Source organism: Ptychodera flava, chromosome 17, assembly GCF_041260155.1.
Source record: "Ptychodera flava strain L36383 chromosome 17, AS_Pfla_20210202, whole genome shotgun sequence".
Taxonomy (NCBI): Eukaryota; Metazoa; Hemichordata; class Enteropneusta; family Ptychoderidae; genus Ptychodera; species Ptychodera flava.
This window is the reverse complement of record NC_091944.1, coordinates 33012336-33030321: the sequence shown is the minus strand read 5'-3', so window position 1 is coordinate 33030321 and position 17986 is coordinate 33012336. Positions and strand designations below refer to the sequence as shown.

Genomic DNA, 17986 nt, shown 5'->3' with positions numbered 1-17986 from the left:
CTAAATGTATAAATTAAAATTAAAAATGTGCCTGGAGGATGACAGTACTAAAAATACAGAAAGTTGCTTTCTGTCGGTAAAATCTAAAAAAAATTCAAAATTTTAAAGACTTTTGCAGATTTTTTTTTTTTACGCCTTTGTCTTCTTATTAATTTTTTTTTTAATTTGCAAACTAGTTTGAAAATTTTTTTTTTCCTAACTTTCTGCTCTGAAAATTTTTTTTTTCTGTTTTTGACCACCCCCCCTCCCAAGATCTAATGGTCCGTCCCTTACAAACTTGGCTCGATGATGACGACTTTCATCGCGCACGTCCGGTGTGAGTCGATGTTGAAAACTATGCTTATTACGCTGGGATAGCTGCCTGGCATCATATGTAGTCGTAAGCTTTCTTCAATCTACTCTGTGTCGGACTCGTAGTTCATGTTAAACAAGGGCCCAGTAAGAAAACACAAAAGAACCAGATATACGTTATTTTTGAGTTGCAGTTCTTTGAAAGACTAGGCTTTTAAAGGGAGATATGCACGTGAAATAAGTTCAACCATATTTTACGTCGAGCTCAACGTTCATTTTTCGCAAAGCGTTTTTTGGCAGATCGTCCATGTAGCCGACACGGACACGAACTGTCTGATCGTTTTTTGTCTTTTTTCTGTAGAAACAGTTACGCTTTCAATGAGAACTGATCATTCGCAAAACGTACATAAAAAGTCAGTGATTGATTTTCTGTACCGATCAAAGTCAAATGGTAGTTTTTTTCACACAATTTGTTGAACTTCAAAATCAAAATCAACTATCACACATTTCCGAATATGCAGCGTATTTATTGTGCAGACTTAAAATACGCGACCGACACCGGCCCAAAACAACATAAGTCTGTAGGAAATTAAACGTAATTGTTATTTTGACCAAGTAGATAACAAAATAAGTTGTTATGCTCTCCGGACGTAAAACAATTAGGTATGTACGATCACAAAATAAGTATGTATGAAGTTCCAACCACTTATTTTCCCAAAAATAGGTCGTTTTGGGTCGGTACAGACCTAATCACTACACAGTAACTACTTGATAAGTCGTTCAGTTTTCTACGGGATACTTCAGAATTCTCATACCCTCATTGACATTTACAAACTAATAGACATAATTGTAGTGTTACCAGCACGAGGTGAATTTAATCTGCTGTACAGTTCTCATTCCAGCATCCATGCATGCAGGCTGAATGATGGAAAATCACGGTGGAGTGGGTGGTCTAGTGTGTTTTTTGTAATAACACAATTTAATTATTAAAAGTCATTTTAGCCAATCAGAAGTAATTTCTAACAAATGCATCCGGGACCCATATTCTTGCTTAGATTAGCTTTTATGACATAAATTGGTAACGGATGGGGATAATCCAACAACTTTTGTACAAAATCTTCTTTCTACAAAATCCTTGAGCAATAATTTCTTTGTAAAATACTGTTTGATAACAAATTTACAAAACAAATTATATAAATCAGACAAAAATATCAGCTGGCTTACCAGACAAAAAGACTATACAGTGTACCTTCAAGTTTGCACATTAACAATAATTAAATTTAATTAGATTTAATATCAATTAACTTATAACTTATCAGTTAACTAATTAATTAATTAATTAAATTAACAATTCAAGTAGACAGATTATTCTGTCAACCAGTAGGTTACAGTGTTGTTCACGAAAGTTAGGCAAAATCCATGTTGTCAAATATTAAAACATTTAGAAACGTTACTGATAACCACATATTTTCTTTAAAATTAAGCGGTGCATTCATAGATTGGTAACATTAAGACGCGAAATGTGTCCTCACAGGGTAAATACCGTATGATTTCAACCATTCCAACGCTGTAATTAGTCCTACTGTTGCAAACTATATGTTCTTATAAGTATTTTGCTCAGATACCTAGCTGACTAGGTATAATCTATCTATAATGTTTTGGAAATCAAGCCTCTTTCATTCCTCTGCACCCAAAGCAGTGTCACCATGGACACCACTGGAGCAGTACATGTGACCCCTGACCTTCATACAAATTAAGTCAGGGAATTCATGTGACCAAGATCAAAGTTCTACTGTAAGAGTGCATCCACCAGGGCAACAAAAATACTGAAAATGCACCTGAGTCACAGTCAAGACACCTGGTGTTTGTACACAGTTTGTATAATGATGGCATGTGAGTGACAGGAATTTTGTAGTATTTTTGAACATTTTGGGCAGAAAGGGATAACGTCATGAGAATCTTTACTTTACTTTGCTTTCACTAGTACCGTGTATTTTTCACTCCTCATTTAAATCATTGCTCATTCAGTTCACTTGTCCTTCATTATTAGCTCCATCAGCAGTCTTTCAATGACATAAAGGTCTATAGGCCCACTGTCTGCCACCAGCAGGCTTCAATGACATCCAGGTCTAGGCCCATGGCACTGTCTGCAAATATGTCACGCTTGGCTACGGAAAATGTCAACTTTGCAGGCCGGTGAGATATCGGCAATGCAAACAAAAAATGCTAAGAATAGGACTGTATGTGTCAATTAGTTCAAGCGAAGCTTCAAATAAATATTAGTGTCGCCATAACTTCCACAAAATATAAGCCTTTAAGTCCATCAGAATGGAAAAAACCTTTGAGAAGTTGTATCAGTGATGCAAAAGTGAGAAGACAAAGCAATTACTGTGAGATGATCACTCAGGTGCTAAAGATGGTTTTGGAAGCCTAATGGCCAGCATATTAGCCTTCTGTTGGATGTGACAACACTATAAAGTATGACAACCAAGGCAATATTCTGTGTACCTGACAGCTCATCTGTGAACCTCTCCACATCAGATGAGCTAAGATGATATAATACTAAAAATACCGCCACAGCTGACCTATCATTGCATAGCGTCAGGTTGCCAATAATTGCGGTGGGATACGGTACATCGTAGCAGGTATTTTTTGGAAAAATCTGATATGTCCGGAGTACTGCCTTTATGGAACACAAAGTGATTTCATCAACCTCGTCACAGATCAAAAGTTGCAAATTGTTTCCTTCACAGGAAATGAAGATCTTTTTCATCAGTCTACTGCTGCAGGTCGGTGATCAGACATGTCAATCACAAGTATGTTTACACCGTATGCTTTGGATAGTGTCAAAGGTCACAGGGTAAACATATGCTTGGATAAAAGTGTATTGATGCGCCATGATATTCTGGGTCAGGGGTGAAAGGTGAAAGATACTTCACCAGCAAAAATGGTGAGGAGTGAGCATTATGATTTTGGAATTATTAATATTGCTTTATATTCAATAAAGCTATCAAAAATTGCTTTTTTTCAAAGATCAATACATTGGTATATTTGACAAATAAAAAATCTTCAGTTTTGAGCCCAACTTACTAAATACACGGAGGCAAGGCAATTCTGAATCAATTACTAACAGATTGTAGAATTTGAGTGGAGTCACAGGGTCTGACTTCTTATATACATTTTCAGTCATAAGTACGCATAGGAGACCCACAGCATACGGTATTTGGAGGTGAAAAATTTAATGCAGTACTGATGTGCTGTATTACATACTAACAGCCATGCAATATGTGTTTTGGAGTGAAGGGTGTGTACCACTTGGGTTTACATTGCTCTACGGTGGGAGCAATTACTGAAATAAAATTAAATAATTTAAAAGCATATGCCCTAAACCATTACGTACCAAAGAACTGAGTCTTTTTATGTGAATCGTGTCTGGGCATGATCGTTGCAGTCTAGACGTATTTGTCTGCATTACATTAATTAGCTAGATTTAAAATGACGCATAGTATACCTACTGTTAATCATGAATAATTTGAATAAAATAACAACATATGCTGGTTAAATGCATTTCTTCAATGGGATTACAATATTCTAAAATGCCTATTTTACAATTTTAGCCATTTTCGGTGATGGGCATGCTGAAACACACTGTAAGTAACAATGCAAGTAGGCAAACAAGAAATTATAGGACTTTGTTTCTGGTCATTGACGTGTGGCAAAAATGATGCGGCGACACAATCTTTTTTCAATTTTTTAAAAATTTTGGTGGAATTTGATACATTTTTCCCTTTTTTTCCATAAGGGCATATGAAAAACAGGAAAAAAGAGAGTTGACGCCTTCACTTTGAAATGATGCAGGCGGTGACCAGAAACAAATCAATTTTTTTGAGCCTTACCTTCATAATAATTTATGTACACAAAATCATGTGTGGGCTGGGCTTGAAAACGGATGTACTGGTATCACAATGTACAGTGCCTACCTATAATTATAATATGTGTACAAACATGTACCTCCGGTGGACAACAGAGCTGAGACAATAAATGTGTCTGAACTTCTAGAAATCCTTAACCTGATAACCCCCAATTTCCAGTAAACAATTAGCAATCACCACTGATAACAATAGGTTTGGGCCAAACCATTGTGATGAATAGATTAGATGCAAACAATTCTAAAGATAAATTCCAGAGCATTTGACAAAGAAACATTTGGCAGTAGACATGTGCTCATACATATTATAATTATTATAAATGCCTTTGAGTAGAGCTGTTAAATGGAATCATTCCTAGAATCCTATGGGAATCGAAAACTTGGAATCCTGTGCTCGCTTTGTGAACGTGTAAATGATCTAACTCTGAATTTGAGGCTCAGTACAAACGATATATCTTCAGGTCAGCTTGGCACATTATACCTGGCATACACAAACGTACGTGGCTTGGCTGAAGCATGAATTACTGATGTACTGGTACAGTATGTACCTTAATTGGCATTCCTTCAGTGAGAGGCCCTAATAAAAATCTATTACCTTCAGTAGCTTTACTACAGACATATAATCAATATTAAATCTGCTTCTCCGATATGCCCATACTGCTGGTCCTGAATCAAACTGGCACAATTTATCATCTCAATACCTTAAGGGACTCCAAGCTAATCAAATTGTTGGGAATATGCCGTTTACCATTATTCTCTTGTTACAGTATATGACTGCCCTGAAGACTGAACACAGCACTGCTCAGAAGAAAGCCAGGCAACATTACAGGCGAGAAAAATTGTGCCATATAAAGTCTTATTTTTGAAAAAATGTTTAAGAGCTGGTATCTGTAAACACATCAGCACAGGCCAGAACAGAAATGGGTAAAAAATCATGATACACAAGATACGCGTAATGAAACTACCAGTGAATCATCTTAAATATGATTTATTCTTAATGCCTGTATTGGCCAACACTACCCATATATTCTGCTGAAAATGATTAATCAGTGAGACATTTTTCAATGTATAACCTACCAAACACAAGAAAACTGGAATTTGCAATGGCCACTCTCAGTTGCCAGATGCCTTAAGTCTCACTTTATTTCTTCTTTGAGACAATATTTCAAAGTGCTATGAAGGATGCTAATTGTTACTGAGCAACACAAATAACAGGAAATAAACGTATATATAACAGGATTCAAAATTTACCGAAGTCTATTCCGATACACAGAGGAAAAATATCAAATAAACTGCTGCCCAATGTCAAAATCAACAATAGTCCAACAACTGTTATATGCAAATATTTCATGGATATGTAAGATTCACCATCAAGTTTTGACACAAATAACATGCCCTTCCATTGTTATAGATAGACTAGGACCATCAGACTCTGGTACAATTCCCTTAGTTTTCAAAAGGTTGAGTAGACCTACATACAGTACGGTATGAAAGAGTTGAATTAAATCAGGTCGCCACCATTTATACCTGTACATGAGTGTTAAGCAATTCAGGTCACCTTCTCAGGAAATCAAGGCATTGTACAAACTTTGAAAGAGAAAAAAATGTAGTGCACAAACAGAAAATAACCTTATTTAAACAGTTTGCCTACTTATGATGCCAGACATCCCCCTGGTAAAGAACATTGCACAACTTCGGTGCCTTAGCATATTTAATCAGTGATGAATTTGAAGTGTGCTGAAGGTATCAGTCAATGCATATCAGATTCAACTTTCAAAACCAGAAATTTCTTACACATTTAGAATAACGACACACATGTGAAAATAGCTCTACAAATAATCAAAGAAATGCACTTTTCCAAAAAAAAAAAATAGATTTTTTAAATAGTCAGAAATCGATGAATCCTGTGACTTAAGTACCAGTTTAATTGCATTCAAGAATACAATATATATTGTAAAGCTAAATTATATTGACTGAGTGAAATCTCATTCACGGTGATATTTTCTGTTTGTTGAGAAACCACACACACTGATTTAGATACATACCTTTACCTTGCAGACAAAATGAATCTGTTAAGTAAGGTTTCACCATGGAAACCATCTATCTGGGACTAGAAAGGCAGGCAAATGTCGCTGTTGTAGATACACAACACTAACAACCGATGATCATCTGTGAAATTGTAACAGAAAGAAACAAGTATGTTAATGCCGATGCAAGTGTTAAAAACAATCATTAGAATACAACAAAATCCTTGGAGTGCAATGTGAGAGTCAATTCAAACACAAGTGTAAAAAACAGCTTTTGAGATTTGAATCGAAGTAAGCAAAAGCATCTTGAAACCTACGTCTGTGATTCTATTTATAGATGTTTCCTTGGAGATTTCTCAATGGTGCTGAATTGTTTTGTTTTCTCATCTAGATACTATCTCAGCTCAGTACCTTGGAAATTCTCGGTCCAATTTTTGATCCTGATTTACCGGTAACGCTTTGGAGACTTCAAGTTAAATCATCTCAATCGTCAAAGAGGAGCTAAAAACTCAGTTGCAGTCAAACTGTTCAGTACCCAGACAGAATTCACTATTACCGGTATCTTGGGTATTAAAATCAATAAATATCAGAAAACCTTGACTCAATAGTCAGAGACACATACCCACAGAATACAATAACCGAGAGCCAACTGCCCTAGTTTTCTTCAACAACTGTCTTTAACTTTATTAATCAATACATCAGCGATAAAAAGAGAGCAACAATGCAGTCTCTGATTGAATTGTATTTTATTGATGCATGGTGAGTGTTTTTAGTCCTGTTCACCTCGTTACATAGTGACAGCATAATACATACCGGTGATTCCAATACATTTCCTATTTTCCTGTTACTACCGGTATACAGCTATTGGTAAGTGTCGACAGGAAACAATTTTGTGTGGCTAAGCCAGACATAATAGTTTATGTTTACAATATGCCTTGGTTTGAAACCTTTCACTAGACTAAGTATGGTTTGGTTCAAACCCAGAGTCACGGAAATTGGGCTGAACAGGATACAGCTTTCACATACAAGTGTTCCTGAGTACTGAATAAATGGATGAGAAAACAATTCATCCGTACACCATCAAATTTCCGTATTATCTCCATCCTTAGTTGATACCTGCATGTGTGTAATATTAACAGACAACACAAGGAAGTAGCCATAAAAACTTTAGAAATCTGACGTTTTTCAAAAAATTAAAACATGGCTGTAGTAATGATCACAATGGTTAGATAACAATGTACTCGTCAAAAATTCAAAACTGAAATACCAATAAAACGTGTTTGTCTATCACAGCTGAGCTCAGCTGTCCATTGGACGAGTCACAATCAATTTTGTACAGACCAGAAATTATCTGTCCTTACAAACATACTTGATGTGATTTTATTCAGTTAACACTATACTATTATTTCTAAAATATTCTCTTTCAAAATATATTTGGATTGGTTGATGTGCAAGAAAATATTCTGAAATTGTATGGTTTCAGAATGAGACTTTCATACTGATTATAGATGGTGACCAATCTATCAACATGGACAAGCACTTTACAAACTACCTGTCCAAGGTATTAGGTATCCAAGGACAGGCAGAAGATTATTACTTGGAGCCCCTGTATAGTGCTACATTGTATACTATGGATTATGACAAAGATATTCAAAATAAACATCTATTAACATATTTATCCACACAAGTTTAGTGAAACCCAATATTACTTACACAGAATTTCACCCACCTGAGTAGTTAAATAAAGATATGCTGTCAGGTGTTATGAAAGGAGTGAGCACATCCTGCCCACTTCCCCCTGTGCCATCTGATGTACCTCCATGTTTAAGTTATTTAAGGAAGTGCCCACACACAAATGTTATTGATGGCATCTGACATCATTTGCATATAGCGGTCTGTAGTACATGCTTGGTCACAAGCCTATTAATGGCATAACATCACATCACAATGGGCACTATTAAGTCGCTGTACAAACCTTTGAATCACAGCTGGCTAACGTACATGGAAATGCAGGCGACTTTGACAAAATCCCCACAGTTTCTCTACGAGGTGATGAGTTTTATGAAACACAGTCATGAGGAGAAAGATGTTATCATTGAAAATTATTTGCACATGAAAGTTGTAATTTGATCGTTTACATGGCCAACATCAGCTGTCAAATGCAAATTACAAAGTTATCATGTAAATTTTCACAAACACTGTCCCGTCGACAGAAATATACACCAGGAATACAATGATCATTAACAATCAGTGGTACATAACTGTGACAGTCATATTTTTATTCAGGGAAACTGAAGCATGAAGTTATGACATAAGTTCAGGGTCATTGATATCTAAGGGTCAATGCCAAACTCCTTCCTATTTTTAATTGGTAAGATAAACCAAAATGTAAATGTACAGCTCAGTGGATGATTTTAACAATCTACTTACAAATGTAGCAAAATTAGCTTTCCATCCTACATTTCTCGACAGATACCATTAAAAATATTTTCTTTTTTCCAATTTAGTTTTATGGATAGAGTTGGACAAGATGTTAGCATAGCAAAATTTTAAAGTAAAGAACTGACAGTAATTTTTCTACAGGCCGGTCTCCAACAGTACTGTCATCTTCACTAATTATTGTGTGTATGAAAGTGATTGAAACAAAGGAGACAGGAAACTTACTGTGTTCGATTTACATCAAGAAAACCTTCTACCTGAGTGTCTGAGCGATGCAAAGACGTCTAATAAAATCAATAAGTTGCCTCCGTTATAAGTGAACTTCAAGGTAATGGCACTAACCCAGGTGCATTAAAACAGTAAGACAGCAAGTGATGTACAGCATAATGATTTCTGAGAGACAAGCCCAAGGTAACAGCTTCCACTGATGTACTTTCCAATCAGCGAGACGAACAGTCTCTGTATCTGAAGCAGCTAGCAAAACATGTGAAAGAGCATTGTTGGATAATAACTGTAGATACAACCACATGTGTGATCCCAAGCAGGTGCACAGTATTAGATTAATACTTGCACTTTTTCTTGCTTTGTACCAGCATATGATGCAAATAACAAGGTCAACCGATACTTTACAGAGTCAGAATTTTGACCTAAAATTTATCATCAGTTTAACAGCCTTCTCAAAATGTAGATAAAGTAATGTTCAAAATCCAAGTGTAAAGTCAGTGACAACGAAGGTTGACAGGTTTGAATATTGCTATGTTTTTGCAAGCTGGAAATGAACATGTGGGCTTATCATTCCATGCCAGGTGTTGAAAATTTCATTTGCTGTCTGTAGCATAAGTTTCTAAAAGGGACCTCTTTCAGAATGTGTTTTTATTCCACTCTTTCTAAAAATGACATTATTGCTAATCCATCTGCAGCTTACTCAACAAATTCAGTCAAGTCAACGCCCTAACATTTCGATATTAATGGAGAAAAGGCATAATTAATCAAGTTAGCAAAAATTTTGATGCTGCTATGATTATTATTCAATTTTTCCATCATTCTTATATATGCAGTGTCCACAAACACCTCTCCAAAAGACTCTCCAGACCCACATCTCATTCTTTTGCAAACACTTACATCACAGTTGGGTAGCTGATGTAGGTAAATGTACTGTAATATCGGGCATTGAATCATGGCACCATGCCTAAAGGTATGGAACATAGAGCTGTCATTAGAAAAGGCCAAAATTATCTACACCCTGCTATTATCGTATTCCTTTCATACTGTATACCCCTGCAGCAGGGATATAACTTTTGACACTTCTGTAAATCTGTCAGTATATAGTATACACATATACAGACAATTTACACTGCCGACAGAAAGGATAATTGTATATCCTCGCATGGAGGTAGGAAGAGATCCATGCTCCCTAGACTAAACATACACAAAAAGTGCACACACGCTTTACGGCAGCAAATCACTGGATTTTTTTTATTGCTTTTCTAAACAAGCAACACAAATCTGTAAATTTTAGTGAGACAATGTTTTTGTAGAAAAGATGAGAACTGAAAATGTTTCTGTGTTTTTGGTACCAGGTATTTACAAATTTAGTAGTCCACAAAGTTGTTTGTAAATTGACACTTTCATTTTTCAGACTATATGCTAACATCTTATCATGATCAACATGACTGGCAATACTTTATGATTTGGATCAGCCATTCTCAAAGTTCAAAAAGTTCATTCATATGCAAATTACTGATCATTTGATATAAATCTTTCAATTCACTCATACTGATATGTTCTGATGAGCAATCCATCTGTGGCAAAGTTTCATCAAACTTGGCGCACTCTACATTGATATATTTCTTCAGATAACAGTATCATCAAATATGCAAATTAGTAATTCATTGTGAGAATACCACACTTCTAGATAATTTATTATGCAAAGTTGCATTAGTTATGCAAGCCACACCCACAAAAAACTAATCAGTTCTTGCAATTGCTAAACAGAATTTTTGTATTACCACTTTTGATGCTATGTGAAAAAACATTAATTCTGCTGCACAAAAAAAACTAGACATACTATAAAGAAAGAGTCACATGATAAATTGAATAAATACTAAAGATTTATGCTAATACAACATATATTTTAAACCTCTTCTCTCACAATGTTCCCTCTTATTGTGAAAAGGGTAAAAACAGCTATTTAAGTGTACTGGTAATTCACCTAGAAAATGAATTCAAACATATCAAACTGCATCATGGGAAGTTATCACTTAATGGTAGTCCAGGGACCTGTGCCAACATTACACAATAAAAGATAACAAAACAAAATTTATTATGTGAGGCTACCCCTATCTGGCAATTCAATCATCAAATAATTCTACGGTGGTAGTTTTTCAATAAATATTCCTTGATGTAGAGGAGCTGCTCTTATTTGAAAGCGGAGCTAAAAATGGTCACGATAAATTTATGCAGTTTACTTTTAGATTTTAACCCTTTGAATGCTGTAGTTTTTCCCACCAAAATTTAAATGCAACATTTCGCCAATATTTACGAACTTTTGTGAATTTTTTTGATAATTTTGGACCAAGTGAACATTACATTTCACTGGGTACAGTTTTTCATCAAAATTTTGGCAAAAACTTGAAAAAATTTGACAAGAGTATATTTTATAAAGGTGATCAAAATTGACTTTGGTGCTCAGAGTGTTTGCGTTTTTGTTGAAACTTGCTACTAGTACTATGGTATTGATAGTGTCCATTCAGACACATAGAATAACACTACAATACAATATTTGAAGTCAACACCTAGCTGACTGTTACAGCTTTTGTTACCTTTGGGGGACTTCTGCTATTTTTTCAATTCTATATTTAGCTGGAAAGTCTGTTTTTGCCTCTAAAGCAAAGAGAAGTGAAACTCACCTTGTAAAATTACACTCTCACTTTAGATTTAAATCTTTTTTGAAAGGAATGTCCAATTCACAAACCAGTGTCAAGTAAGCAGCAGGAATGTTTTTGCGGAGGCATTATTAAAATCATGTCTGACGACAATCTGCCATCAGAGCTTCTGACAAGGAAGTTTTTTATCAATTTCATAGTACTGGAAAAGAAATAAGCTTGCATGTCAGAGAACTCAAGCAGGGGTAGATCACTACCCATATTTAAACATCGACTGTTAAAAGCTTTAAAAACAGAAGGTAAACTCCCTTGCAGTGTTATTGATTCTTGGTTAGCCATGATGTACTGCCAGTAATGTACCGCTAACCCACATATACCATACAAATCATTACAGATTCAGGTAACAGAGATCATTATAACAGCTGGAGTTCTGTCACATTCAACTCGTAATCCATTTCCCTGTTTTTTCAAATCAGTAAATGGCATGATATCGGAACAGGAAAGTGATTTACACAGCATTTTGAAATGCGGCTACTCTAGACCAGCCTTGCAACTACGGTACATGTAAGTACTCAATCATTATAATTCATGGACATGGACCAGTGAATCTTGAGAAGAGCTGAACAGAATTTGAAAATGCCTAATAGGTCTCCTTTCCATTGTAGATTTGTTACTTGATATAGCTCCATGCATGTGACACTGGCACTAGAAATTCTGACAAATTCTGTCAGTGTTGCATACTGGTGTATGGCTGTTGTTGCAGTTTGTTGTCTGAGCCATCAATATGTCTTTTCTAATGTATATCGTAATATTGGCAGTCACCTATTAAGTTGTGTTTTTGTCATTCTTGCGCGCCTTTTTCCCAAAAATATAATCTCAATTTGTGGTATTTATTTATTTTTGAAAATTAATGAGGGAACAATGACATCATTTGCAAACTGTCCTATTCTTTATAACATTCACATTTTGAGGGGATTTTGCAATGTATGAAAATTGTCTTTTCCAGAATTCCACAATTTTTCAACCTATGTTAATGTGAAAATTTTTCACAAAATCCCGAGACTGCAAATTTTGCAACACAGATTTTTAACAAGTATTGTAATCCCCATCCTAAGATCCAATGGTTGGCTATTCAAATTGGCTGATTATTTTGGACATGGATGTCAAGGAGATGCATTGCTACTCTGTTAAGTGAAAAGACTTTTTTGTTATTTTAAAATACAAATGATGGTAGATAAAATCAAAACAGATCAAAGGTGTTCTGACCCATCAAGAGAAAGTTTCATCTAACGTGAAATGCACTTGGAGATTTGTAAGATTTCTTGATTATGTTTTTAATCCATTCAAGATAGATAATCTGTCGCAATAATTGGGACAAGATTTCTCTGTTCCGCTGGTTTGCCATATCAGCAGTCATAAACACACCAAATACATGCACGCTTAACAACATTCTTTTCCATTACACCGCCGTGATATGTTCGAACCTTTGAATTTTTTATACTCTGTAAGCGCATTAATTTCCATTGTATGCGACATTCATACAGTAAACCTAAGCAGTATCAGATTCATTTCACAACACATTTGACGATCACCCTTTTTTCCATCCTACATTATCTTTAAGACGATTCAAAGGAAAATGAGATGAAATAGTGAAAGGAATACTGAACCATTGTGGTAAATATCTTTGTAAATCAGTATGATTCATGTTTCAATGAAACTAGGTCTACACCTCTCTTTCAATATTTTTTTACGACGGCAAAATATTATATGGTACCTGGATGGCGCAAAAGTAACTACCACTATGTACCTATAAGCAGGTTGCTATTAAGCCAGACACACTAAATGTTGCATAAGGACTGCAAAGTGTATTATTACAAGCCTGAACTTCATGAAAGTAAAACTTTATTACATGTCCAGTGGGTAGATGACTTGATGAAGTTGCCGTAGCAGACGGTTAGTGGAAACTGAATGGTACATGTATTTCTGGAAACAAGCATCTGCATTTCTGCATAGCTTTGTTCACATGAATATTCATGAGTATGGCACTTACTTTGCATAATATCTTCAGAAAGTAGCAATAGTTAAAATAGCCAGAGGCAGTATAACTTTAATGAGTTTCTGTGATGGGCATTATATTTATCTTTGAGCAACTGCTAAATAATGTATCATTATCATAATCAGTGTTATCATCATTCTTATTGTTGTCATGGTTATGGTCGTCATCGTCGTCGTCATCATCATCATCATCATCATTATCATTGTCTTCCTCCTATATCATAATGGTCATTGTCATTATCATCATCATCATCAGAAATTCTTGCAAACAATACAACAAACACAATTAACTAATTTGATTCGGTAGGTCAAATATCAAACTAAATAGAAGTCATGGAGGAGAAATTTCAACAGAAAATTGTAACAATATCCAAAACTTCTTTTTTAATGCGACAGGAGCTAGTTACTGTTTGACAGAACGGACAGTCAAGCAAATTAATGTATTATGTGCGATATGATACAGAAATGATCAGATCAGTTAAAGTGGTTACCATGGTAACTTGGAAACAGAGAGTTGAGATGCAGCTATCTATACAAACTTTTAGACATTTATAGAAACAGACAAAAATTTATCTGAGCGTCTTGGTGGCCCTGGGCATGAATCTATATTTAGTTGTAAAACGATTGTGATCAAAACTCTAGGGCTGGGTTACAATTCTGTCTAAATGGATTTCCTTTCAATAATGCTCTCTATCGTCACCGTTGCTCTCTGTAGGAGTGTGTGTCCAATACTTTTAACATGCCCGCATTTTGATTTTCTGGCTATTAGATCTTAGTAACCATGGAAACATCAACGCCAACGACTGTAAATCAAATATCGTCTTCAAATTGTGGCAAGACACTTATTAATATATTTGATGGTATTTCATTCTGTAAGAGGAGAATTGTGTCTTTCAAAATGTATCTCCTTTCATTCATGAAAAACTTGGGTAGCTGCCAACCCAAGTGATGAAGAAAGCAGTATTTTTAGCTATTTGGCTTATCAAGAGTATAAGAAAGAAATAATTTTCCTGCTCACAATTCCCTGGACATGTACAGTATGCTGTACTCATCCCTGGATATACAATACAACTGTGAGTCAACCTTACCATCAAATATTGCGGGGGCTTGCTTGCAAAAATGTGAGTACAGTGCACAATCCAGCCTCAATTTGGGGGCTCATAATTGTCATTTCAGACGCTGCGTCTTTGTTTGCAATAAAAAACAATGGCTAACAGTTGTCCTCATGTCTTTGGGCTGTGATCCGTGCCTGCTTGGGTACCTGCATGTGGTGGGGCATGCTGTGAGAGCAACAATTCCACCTGGACAACCCATCTGGCCACTACAGTTGCACTGTGGCATACGTATATGTCCAGTGGTGCTTATTCCCCACTCCTCATCCTGACACCGATGGCAAGAAAGAATACTGATGTTCCTGCTGTCTTTTGTTGGTTCCCTGGATAAACACTGCACTGGAAAATTATTCTTTCACCCATCACATCTCAGTTTTATGGTGGAACATAAAAAATGTTTGCCAAAATTTGACGACGACTGTTTATAATTCTCAGCAGAACTTTAGATGAATTAGAATTGAGCAAATTTATCATAATTATTTTGGTGCGAATAAAAGCCATTTAGAAATTGATTTGCTACATGAGTGCATGGCAGCTGAAGATTATCAGTGCTCAAGGACATGAAAAGTCGTCTTGTGAATAAACTCCTAAAATTTGACAAAATTTAGAGTTACTGAACCATGTTTTCTATAAACTTGCTTCCAAAAGCATTTCTACTATACATAAGCACATTGTCAGTGCCTGGTACTGTATGTCCCTACCATGACAAGTAAAATACCCAGTATTTCCTCACAAATATTAAACAAAGAATACATATTGTTATGAATATTATACATTCTCACTTGCAACAGTAACAGCAAAAGCAAGTTATTGTCATTAAAATGATGTAGAAATTATCTTGACACATAAATGCTAGAAGCAGAATGAGTAATTATGATTAAATTATTATTATTATGAACATGTTAAAAGTGGAATTCATGAATTACAATGACAATTATTGGTCATAATTTTGATAATTAAGTGTTAATTGAATTCAATGACCGCAATCCCATCAGGATTCTCACTGCAATATTGTTTCTGTTTAATCATATTACCATAATCATAAAAATTCACGAAGGAAAATTCAGATGCACGTTGGTAAGTTTGCATGATAATTTTATTTACTGCGATGCATATTGGTTTGTCTATCTATGCCTTTGTTTTTTAGCAAAAAAAATAGAAATTAATTTTACTAAAATTTACACATTTCATCTAATTCACCTGACTTTTTTTTAAAGCTCCATAAGCTGTATCTTTTGGCTATTTTTTCAGAACATTTGTTTTGTGGTTCCCTACACTTTCTGCACTGAATCCCTAAACAGTAATTTAATGCCAAGTATCAAACATATCAACACAACCTACGGTACATGAGTGTAATCTACATTGTTATTGTTGATAATTGTATTCAAGTCCGGACTAGAATTCATTTGTAAACAATAACAATGATCACTACACACAAACAAGCTGTGTTGACAAAAAGAATACTCGAAATTTCAGCATGACAAATCGGATTAGGGTCAGACACGGTAGTTGATATACAGAAGTAGCATACTGAAAAACTTGCCACAAGTTACAGCTTATGTTAAGACATTGTCAAATTGATTCCCCCATGTGGAAGTGATATTCATTTGGCTTGATTGTTGTATTGAAACCATTGAGTACTGTCAGCATATCAGGGATGTGAATGCTTCAAACATCCCTTTGTGCCAGACTACCCTTTCACTATTGAGGACATGTAATGGCTATATTTTATAAAAGGAAGCTCTTTCAATATCCACTACTTTCAAAATCTAAAAATAAAACATCCAAAGAAATACGATATCCACATTGACTGATAAGTCTTCATATTACTGGGCATATACTGTTGTCATAAATTCAAATTTTTCAGCATCTACTTAACTACACCCTAAAAGGAATATTTTTTGAACTATCCATTTGATCATGTGATCGTCACATTATCATCAAATACGTCATTTGTTATATCACCAAAATATCATGCTGACACAAATTACAGGTTTGTTACTAAATATAGAATCTCATTCATGACATTGACTGGCCTGCTATACAGCAATGGATTTGAGAAAATAATTATCAACTGTGCACCTATGTATTAATATTGCAGCAGCTTGTGGCAAAGTCATTGAGATCTGATTTTTACAATTTTTATAGTAATATTAGCATTGAAATAGCACTGTTTTCAAATTAACTACATTTACTCCTGAAAGCCTTGTCAAAAATTTCCAACAAACAATTGACTCAGAAAATGGAACTGTGACAGCATTTGCAAATGATAAAGCAGCCATGTCAAAAGATGCATTTGAATCATAAATTTTAAAAAATTAGTTATCACATCAAAAAATGATTGCAAAACATATGCATGCACTGTACATGACAGTTTGAGTATGACAAAATTGATGCTACACAGTAATGGCTGCATTTGAGAAAACGAAACAAATGACTATAATGATGTAATGAAATAAGCCATATTTCTACAGAGACTAATTTGATCATTTTAATGATGAACAGAGAATCTTCAATTCCAGAAACACTTAATTAGGTTAACATGAACAGCACTTTCATCATTACTAGCAATGATATTTCCTATCTTTGGCTTTTTTTCACATCTCAGGACAAAGGAGCTTATCAACTTTGAAAATTCAGATTGTTCAGAAGTGGATAATAAACATTTAGCATTACTATTATGTATTGAACTTAAAACTATCAAGACTGATGTCACACACACGTCACATAGTACATACCAAACACTGATGTATTTTCACCATGGCATTGTCAAAGTGTTTATATGATATTCTTGTTATCAATCCATTGCAATAAGACCAAAATAGAAAATATTTCCTGTACATTTGTCCACAAATAGAGCAGGATGATTTGAGAACCGAACATATTATTTTTGAAATTGCATTAACATTTACACCAAACACTGATGTATTTTCACCATGGCATTGTCAAAGTGTTTATATGATACTCTCGTTATCAATCCATTGCAATCAGACCAAAATAGAAAATACTTCCTGTAATATAATGTGTCCACAAATAGAGCAGGATGATTTGAGAACTAAACATGCTATTTTTGAAATTGCATTAACATTTTTACCTTTCATCATCATGGTTTGGCCCAAATCTATTGTTATCAATAGCAAATATGGACCTATTTACAGGAAATTGGGGGTGAACAGATTATGGTAACCCTGGTCAAGTTGACCACCAAAACATTTCTGCTGAGGTGTGCAGCATGCTCAGAAGGTAATA

General features: G+C 35.0%; 1 protein-coding gene across 4 annotated transcripts in view; it reads right to left on the bottom strand.

Annotated features, from left to right (window-relative positions):
• The window catches only part of LOC139116105 (cAMP-dependent protein kinase inhibitor beta-like), a 130377-nt gene that overhangs the window by 85800 nt on the left and 26591 nt on the right, over positions 1-17986 (bottom strand). For all 4 annotated transcript variants that reach the window (XM_070678651.1, XM_070678647.1, XM_070678650.1 and 1 more), the window contains exon 2: positions 6266-6388. The gene's annotated coding sequence lies outside the window, so the exon portion shown is untranslated. The remainder of the gene's footprint in view (positions 1-6265; positions 6389-17986) is intronic.